The sequence below is a fragment of the Dreissena polymorpha genome, chromosome 11 (assembly GCF_020536995.1).
Source record: "Dreissena polymorpha isolate Duluth1 chromosome 11, UMN_Dpol_1.0, whole genome shotgun sequence".
Lineage (NCBI taxonomy): Eukaryota > Metazoa > Mollusca > Bivalvia > Myida > Dreissenidae > Dreissena > Dreissena polymorpha.
Window position 1 is genome coordinate 47119344 of NC_068365.1, and position 10327 is coordinate 47129670.

A 10327-nucleotide genomic window follows, 5' to 3' on the forward strand; every position below is an offset into this window, starting at 1 on the left:
TGGGGCAGTGATCGGAAAATTCAGTTAAATCGTGAACGACAAATGAGCTGATTTGACTAAATAGTCTCGCATTTGTAATTACATAATCAACGACACTTGAACCATTGCCAGTAGGATTATGATACGTGTAATTCCCATTATCTAATCTACCATTTACAATACAGATTGAATTCTCTTTGCAACACTGAAGTAATTTATTACCAAAACCGTTAACAATGACATCGCTGCTGACACGGGCTGGTAATTCAAAAGATTCATCACACTCAGGAAGATCAATAAAACGATCTAAATTACAATCCTCAATTACATCTGATTTAAGCCCGACCCTACTATTTAAATCCCCTACTAAGATAATGTCGCCTACAGTACAGTACTTTCTGATATCAAAATTGATTTGTTCAAAAAAATCACAGTTATATAAAGGTGAAGAGACACTTGTATAAACAGTAGAGTCTTCAGGTGGGATATAGCTACAACAAAAGAAAATATCCCGTTCAGTTCCTATGAATGAATGGTGTAATTTAAACCATAATAATCCATTGGAGTTAATGTCTACAATACTTAAATGATTTTTAAGAAAACTTTTGTAGTAAACAATAATTCCACCGCTGTAGCGCTTTGCTCTTTTGTTTGTTTTAGGTCTCGGGCAATGGAAATTATCAAAATTATCAATTTTGAGGTTTGACCTGTTGTTACTCCACGTTTCACAAAATATTAAAATGTCAAAGTCAGATATGAGACTATGGAAATCAGAGTCCGATAGTTTACTAGGTAGGCCCTGTACATTCCACTCCAAGATACGTAGCCGTTTCCGCTGAGTTTCCTAGGGGCGCGTCGCCGAAGCCGTCGTAGTCGGACCGCCGGTAGATCGCTCCACATTCGGAACGTTGTCGGCAGTATACATTCTATTGTCAACATAGAGCTTGTCGTATTTCAAGTTTACATTTTTGCCTTCATTGCGACATTTGATCATAAATGGGATGAGTTTTCGACGCCTATCCTGAATTTCCTTTGGGAACTGGTCTGCAACCCGAATTGGAGTTGTCTGCTGCTTGTCGCGAATCCGTTGCTTAACATCGATCTTGTCCTGGAAGTAGTTGAATTTAACAACGACAGGTCGGTGTTTGTTAAACTGAAAGCGCCCAATCCTGTGCGCACGATCGATTTTTAATTTGTTTTTCGCATCCGCCATTTCGAGGACATCTTCACAAAAATTTAGGATTTTTTGACGACAGTCTTCCGCTCGGCGCTCCTCATCAGAGGTTCCCTCATTAAGGTTAAAAAATAATAAATTGTCTCTCATCGAGCGGGCTTGTGCATCAACGATTTCATTTCGTACAGTATCTTGACCGGATTTCAGAACTTTAATTTCATTCGTTAGCCTTTCATTTGTCTGCATTTCATTTTTTATTTGGTTTTCAAGTGTTGAGTATTTCTTCGCGAGATCGTTACAAACGTCAGAGTCAAAATTTCGGCTTTTTTCGTAATCAATAAGCTTCTTAGTAACATCTGTTAGACTGGACTCTAAGGTGTATACTCTTGATTCCATTTTGCTTAGTTGTTGTGTGAGACAAACCACTGAACTTTCAATTGAGTCAAGTTTAGAAGCAATGTTTTTCTGTGAATTCTCCATATAATCAAGCTTTGAAAGAATGGTGTGTAGAATTGAAGTATCGGCGCTTTGATGCATAGGAACGCTGGGGGTACTTGGCGGCACTGGAGAACCGGAGTATAGTAGCTGCGACATGGACGGGGTACCCTGACTCATTGGGAATGCTGTATTGCAATTGTATGGACTGTATAAGAACTGCCCTCCTGCATGTTGTGCATTTTGAACTGGAGGTGAAGTATAACTGTTCGCCATTACTTGCTTTTTGAGTTCAGTGTTGTCCGCAGGAGATTCCCGTGCCCGTTTACCTTTAGTTTTTCCCATAGGTGTAAGTCATTAGTTACTGGTAGCTGGTGTAATTTGAGCTAATACTTTAATCCGTATTTATGAAGGAAACTATTAAACACCAGAGCTTGATTCATCATTAAGAAGACCGCAACGTGTAATGTGTGTAAACTTAGTTTTACATATGCGCATTCTTCTACAAATCTGTGGAATCTTTAAAAAATAAAATTCTATGACACGATGTTTTTCATTCTATTTGTGCCCGATCACAGTATCGGTCATAGTATTAGTCGACAGCGATACAATTTTTCGATAGCAACGTTAATAAACTGCCTCGTATTTAGCAAACGAATATAACTTACAAACCCATGGAAATTAACACATAACAAGGTAAAATCAATCCAGCCGTTTTATGCGAATATTCGAATATTCGATTGAATGAATTTGCGAACATTCGAATACCGATATTGGTATTCGATGCCATCCCTAGTCTTTTTCAATGCTGCATGTGGGGGTATACGTCACGTCTGTGACAAAGCTCTAGTTATCAATGTTAATACACAGTTGTCAAATTGGACCTTGAAATTATTATTTTTTCCAATTTACTTACCCTTTGTTAGTTCATGCTAAAAAACGAGCACTGCTCCAATGGCATTACACTGCTCACAAGGTATCGGGTTTCCTGGGGGTGAATCAGGAGTATGTGCTTCCAAAAACAAGGTCTCATGATCAAATATAAGATTGTTACCTCTTTCGAGCAACACGTTTGAATTTACGATCATCAGATCAAATATTAGAAAAACATTCTCACTAAATCTGTATGAAACGTTTATCTGGGCAATGTCTATGCCAAGTTTGCATCGTGTGTGTACAAAAACTATGTCACCAGATCGATTCTTAGAAAAACCTTTATACCCACACCAGAGGCAACATTCATGACTTGGTCTTGATGAAACTTGGTAAGAATTTTTAACTGGACAATATCTTGGCCGAGTTTCAAATATGGGTTATGTCAAGAAACTAAGTAACCCAGTATTTTCTTGTCGACTAAAAACGTCATCATAACTTATGTATACCTTACACTTTTATTAGGGTTAGGGTTAGGGTAAGGGCTATGTACGAGACAGCAACATTTAACCATGCAAGTACTCGTGACCATAATATGTGTAAATGATATTTACAAAAAGAAATACGATGAATGATATAAATGTTAGATTTTTATCACAAATGATCACTAATAAAGATATTGGGTAATGTGCCGAAAGTTGTTTCTTTTTCAGATTCCAGTAAAAGTTCATCTCTTTTTTATCAATGTACCAAAATTAAAATTCAGATTAAAATATTGTCCTGTCCCTCGCATTTTATAGGGCTTTGCTTAGTGGAATTTCAATAAATTTCTTACACTTTCAATCATTTAGGGAAAAAATCGTACTGGAACTATTTATTAGCGGTCATTTCATTAGAAAAAATATATAAACACAATCTATTGAAGATTACTTGAAATTTGTTTGTAATGCGTTTTCAAGTGTGATGAAAAGTTTTGTTTCTTCCACTGAAAACACGTTTCTTTTAAGCTCACCTGAGCACAAATTGCTCATGGTGAGCTTTTGTGATCGCCTTTCGTCCATCGTGCGTTGTGCGGCGTCATCATATGCCTTATTAACACTCTAGATGCCACATTTGCTGGCAAATCTTCGTGAAATTTGGTCAGAAGACTTTTGCCAATGACATCTTCGACGAGTCTGAAATTGGTTCCGGTGGGTTCAACAACATTGCCACCAGGGGCGGGGCACTTTTCCTAATATGGCTAAAGTAAAACCTTGTTAAGACTCTAGATGCTACATTTATTGTCCGATCATTAAGAAATTTGGTCAGAAGATGTTTACATCATAAACGAGTTTGAAAATGGTTCCGGTAGGTTACAAAATATGGCCGCCAGGGGGCGGTGCATTTTTTACTTATTTGGCTATAGTAAAACCTTGTTAACACTCCAGAGGCCACATTTATTGTCCAATCATCATGAAACTTGGTCAGAAAATTTAGTCGCCATGATATCTTGGACGAGTTCGAAAATGGTTCCGGTTGCTATATGGCTATTGTAAAATCTTGATAAAAACAGCATTTGTGTCGGGAGGTAAAATTGGCCTATGATTGCGCTAAAAACACAAATAAATGATGAAGGATAACGTGACTTTATAGGGTTCACAATTAAAAGTTAATGGATTTAAACACTCCGGTAAGTGGTGCTTTTTTCCAATAACAATTTGAAACAACTTTTCTTAAGAATTTCAGCTAGTGCATACAAGAGACAGATTTGTATGCTGCTTATGGCAATGTGAAATACATCAGAATTACTTTATTTAATAAGCCTGTTCTTGTTAAAACAAGTATATGTGTACTACACGGTTATCCTTCACGCAACGTGAAATTTTGTCACCGATTTCAAACGTATTCAATGATTTATTCTTAAATCTTAAAATAACGGTACAAATTGCAAGAAAAATAGTCTTGTGCACTAAAGATTTTTGCAAATGTATTTCAATAACTTGAGATATTTGCAAAAATAAAGTTTTTAACGGTGTTTTTACATTCTGCTTAGCCCGTGTGTAAACCTCTATATCCCTCATTGATCCTGCACCCTGAATATTAACCAAGTGACCCTTCAGCAGCACCAGCTAGAAAGAAGCCTAGTCATACAATCCGGACCTTTGTAAATGACACGATAACTGTTCAAACAACGAGACACAAAATAAAAGATACACACGTACAACTTGTCGAACATAACAACATGATTTATTACTTTACACTTGTGTTTACTTCACATACTTAGAATTAGATGTAAATTCATTAAAGTAAGTATTGTATTGTTTGTCATTTTGTTTTAAGTCCCTGTTTAAAAATGTACTTAGTATTTTGAGTCTTACACGCATTTATGTTGCTCTGATACGGCGCTTTCAACATGAAAATTTCGAATATTTAATATAACGTTATAAGTATTTGTTCTAAAGAGAATTTAATCTAATATTTTCTTACTTCTTTATTATGAGTAACTGATTAACTGTAACGATATGAACCAAACTGCGTTTATATGGTGCAAGTTTGATAGAAACTATTAGCGACACATATGCTATAAGAGTAGCTAGAACAAAAAAAAACGAGAGCGGCGACTGCATTGAAAGTCTGTTGGCAAGATACAGGAAAGTTTATGCTGAAATAAATGTTAAAGGAATAGTTGAATGATAAAATATTGCAAACTATCCTGTATCAATTGGAAAATCAGAAAAATAGAGCTTGGTATTGTATGCGCAAATAAATGCCCGGATGCAAATGTATGTTATTTCTGATTGGCTAGACGACATTACAGCCCTCAAAAATAACTCGTAAGAATTTGCAAAAAGCACGACAAGTATTAATTTGTTAAAATTATTTGAATTATTTGTTAAAATCATTTAAACTAATGTACCCCATTAATAAAAACATTGAAAAAGAATGTTATCTGAATATCAAAATCGAGGATATTCACTTATTTCAAAACACTAACTTAGAAAAAAAGCAAAAAATGCTAGAAAATATTTATTGGCTTATATGAAACAAGTTGTGGAACAACGATAATTTAATCAAAATCTCATTCCCATTCACGTTTAAAAGGAAACTGTAAACTTTTATCAATGGATGCAAAACAGTATACGTATTGTAAACGTTATCTAGCTTTTGCCAATACCAGAATTGTTTTACGAACGAAATTTGTTTTATTTTCTAATAACGTTTTTACACTAAATTGGGCTTATAAAAAAACACCGAATTGGTCTTAAAAAACTTAATAGAAAAAATTCTTAAAACAACAGTTTCTAAGTGAAAAATTGTGTAATTAGAAAATTGTATATTAAATATCTTATTTATTTCGTCTGCTAAAATCCCACATCCGGGCATTTTATACCTTGGGGAAACACGCACCTGCGAGACGTTTTTCTGAATTTCGATTTACAAAAGTCTACTGGCTAAAGCCAATAAGCCAAAAAGCAACAAGACTATTGCCAAGCAATATATGTCCACTACCGGCTCCACCATGTCAGAAATATATATATTTATTTATATAAAAAAAATATTGTTTTATATATGTGTTGCCATAGCAACCAGAATCTTTGACGTAGGAACAAAATGTAAGGACGTCCATATTGCCATCTATCCATATTTCAAGTTTCATGAAAAAATATTAAGAACTTTTTTAAGTTATCGCAGGATCCAGAAAAGTGTGACAGACTCACAGACTGACGGACTTACGGACACACAGAGCATAAACCATAAGTCGCCTCCGGTGAAACCAATAGGGGACAAAAAACTCGTAAAGCGACACAATCTTGAATATGCCATACACCATCTTAGTCGAGTAATCTCCCGTCTATAAAATTGTATTGTATTGTAAAAAAACTAAGCATTAATGGAACTATATTGAGAATTGCAAAACAAATGAGAATATGAGAATTAAAGAAAAAGCGCCATTTCTTTGAGCGTTCAAAGCAAAAAATGACAATACATACATGTTCCTTCAAAATGAATATTCAATCTGTCTTTAAGGGCAACCATGCGTATTCTGCAAATTAAAACAAAATATTATCTTCGCGGATGCTAAATTAATATATTATTAAGCCTTCTTACAACGTTAGACGTCAAAATTAAAACGTCATGACGTCGTTCGTCTTATGATATCCTATAGCAACAACGTTCATGGTGATGAAAGAAACCTTTACGAGTGGACGCATAATCGAAGCTCCGATTTAAAACATAACAAAACGAAACATGCAGAGTATCCTACAAAACCTACGCAGTCAGATATGGGGAGAAGACACTTCCGGTAAGTTTACAGACCGGATCGGAAGTGTGCCGCTCTTCGACCTCATGCAGGGTTTCCGTTCCAGTTGGAAAGCCAGGGGAAATGCGCCGGAAGTAAACACATCTACTCACTCTACTGATCGCAGCAACACCTACCAATTCAAATCTAGTAATAACAGCGATGATGAAGATAATGGAGGCAACAACTACGTTGATCATTTCGATCCGCATATGTTGATGAAAGCCACGGTGAAAGCAACTCCAGCTCAGCGGTACTACTCGCCGATTGATGTAGACGAAGAGGATGGAGAGGAATATAATGATACTGATGATGAACCCGATAATTAAGACCAGGTCTTTGTCCGGAGCATAGACGACGATGATGATTCTCATAATTTTATCAATATGATAAGAAATGATTAAAATGTGCATGTTTTATTATAAAGGGTTGTTTTTCTTACATATTACATTAAGTACACATAACATTAGACATTTCGGATTGCTATGTCATCTAACTATTTAAACGTTCTGAGCACATTGCCAAAAGTTTAAAACAGAAAGCAACGATGCAAGTTTCTAATTCTCACGCATATTATTGCGCATTTCACTTGTTATTCCGCATTATTTTACGCAAACTTCTTGTGTGTGTACGCACTTTATTGCGTATGGCATTTAAAACCGGCCCTGGAACCGGTATTTGCCGGTAAGACATTGTCATTCTAGCTTTTAGATATTTCTGCAATTAATATATAAATGTAAATTTACTGTCTTTAATCTTCAACAATACCGTAGCAGCAAAAAGGGGCTTAGCATTACATACATGTATCTTGCATTCTGGTTGTTCTTTAACTATAATTATAATTATGTATAAACATTTCAGTGAAATACATAACATAAATATACAAATTCAGTAAATACATAGAGGTAAAGTTGATAACTATAGCCAATGCGTGTACTGAATAAAGATGATATAATAATTATTGGAATTCACATCAATACATGTGTATGCAAGGAGCGCTACTCTGCAACAGTTATTAAGCGAGTTATGTACGCCTTATTTCGTCTGGTTAAAGCGATGTAATATTATAGACGATCGGATAACTCAGAGACTTAAATGGGCCTTTTCACAGATTTTGGCATATTGTTAAGTTTGTCATTAAATGCTTTATATTAATAAATGTAAACATTGGATCTTAATAGCTCCAGTAAAAAATCAAGAATAAAGTTAAAAAAGGGAAAAAAAAGTACCCGGTACAAGGGCTCGAACCAGTGACCCCAGGAGTCCTGGAGTTCTGAAGTAAAAACGCAATAGCTCTCTCGGCTATTCCGCCGGATATACACAGGTTAAGTATTTTATACCTTATATAAGCAATCTTTGTAGTTTCGTAAATTCAAACGACAACAACAGAACTCTCCAAATTATTCAATCGTTTCGCGTTGCAACGCTTTATAATTTTTAGGTTTTCAAATCGTCAAAAGATACATATAATAGCTATATTGGGCTATGGTAAATGTTCAGTAATACTGTTTTCTCACAAATATCATAACTAAAACGAAAAAATTTGAATCTGAAACAACTTTTTTCAATTTTGTCAATTTACCAAACCATGAAAAGATCCCTTTAAATGAAAGGTCGTTTACATTGACTCAAACTATAAAATAAACGTGATAAAACGTTACTCTCAATATCGGCATACACATAAAAACAGCATCCATTTTGAAATTACGAACGTGTGTAATTACGTAGATATATTGAAGTCGTGCTTTGGGAAAACGGGGCTTAATACATATGCAGTCCGCACATGATAAGATACTTTATGCACACTCATTAAGCCACTTTTTCCCCAAAACGCGGCTCGTTGAAATTATTCAGCCGTGAGTACACCGTAAGTTTTTTTTTTAACATTTAACAATAAAACTTTTTAGATTGGACCACTCATGCCATATATACCTAATACAGATACAAAACAGATCTTAGAGTGAATTACATGTTTTTATGTTATGCCCTGTATGCTTTATAAATAAATGAACGCATACAAACACGAAGAACCGAAGAACCTTTGTTTAATGCTCTCATAAAAAACATAATGTTTGTTAAAGCATGTAACAAAACATGCAAATAGACTTTTTTTGCGAAAATCGACAAATCCATTATATACGTACACACAACGTGTTCCTATTGTATGCACCTAAGCAACATGAATATTTGCATACTAAAACATGATTTGATTTCAAATCAATCAGATATACACTTCAAAAGACCATGATTTTAGGTCATCTTGTATTTGCTTCTCGTGCAAATTAGCGGAATATCTGTTTTCGTTTGGTTACGATTAACAACTATACCCTCATAGAAAACAATGACAGTCAGATACTACCATAACTACTACTAAACATGAGAAAAGACAATTTTAGCAATCATACTAAAGATGTATGACTAAGTTTAACCAATGGTTATGATTTACAAAAAACGGCGCTAAAGAGAAACAGTAATGTACGCTTTTTATATTTGCTAAGCACTTAAAAGTACATTTAAAGAAGTATTTTTTGTTTCGAAATATTAAAAAGACCATCTTACATATAAAACAACACGGATAACCGAAAAAAAACTTTAAAAAAAAAAAACACGTATTTTCTCCTTCCGATACAGCACTCCTAAATAAGATTTGGTGCCGGCGCCTATTGGTTAAGCGGTGAAAACTGTTCAAAGTACAAAATTTAAAATTATCTACATTGTAAGTGTTTACAGGTGGATACGGTGGTGGTGGTGGGGGGGGGGGGGGGGGCAAAAGCCAATGACGGACACATGAGTAAGGGTTTTGAAAACTTCTTCTGTGGCTGCCTTATTCGAATTATTCGAATCTTGAGGTTTGTATGCGTCTAAGCAGTGGTTACTAGTCTGGATCGGCGGTCCACTGGAAAAAGATTATCAGGTGGAGTGATGGGCAACTACGTGCTAGATAATTTTATATAGCATGACGTGACAGAATTTTGTTCTGCGTTTTTCGGCGTAAGCTGTATTAAGCCAGCTTTTCACCCTGACTTGACCTTTGTAAGTGTCCAATAATACTCAAATAAAATTTCCCGCGGCTAGGTACGAATGAATACACTTCATTTATTCCATTGGCTGCTTTGAGTATAACACCAGAACATTGGAAACATATCCGCGTCTTTGTAACACTGTTTTACTGCATGAAACAATTTTATCTCTAATGAAAAGGCTCAATAGATAGAACAGTTTTACAATCAATTTTCCACATAAATACAGTTTGTGCGTTCACCTTTTATTTTCAGAGAATTACCAGAGCAAAAGCGTTTATACTAAAGGCTATGTTGTCATATTTAGTACTTACTTGCATTGCATTTCAACCCGCGAGGTTTCGGGTCAATTCGCGGCCATTTGTGAAAGTCAGAGTTTATATACAGTTCATCACCGGAGTTCGCAGAAGGGGTTGCGATCATTGTGTTACACCTGTCTTACTGACAATAACGTAGTGACTGTAATGCATTGCATTCAATCCGCAAGGTATCAAGGTCAGTTTGCGGTCAGTTGCAGAAATCTTTATATAAACGCCGTCTCGTAAACTTTGTGCACTTGAAGTC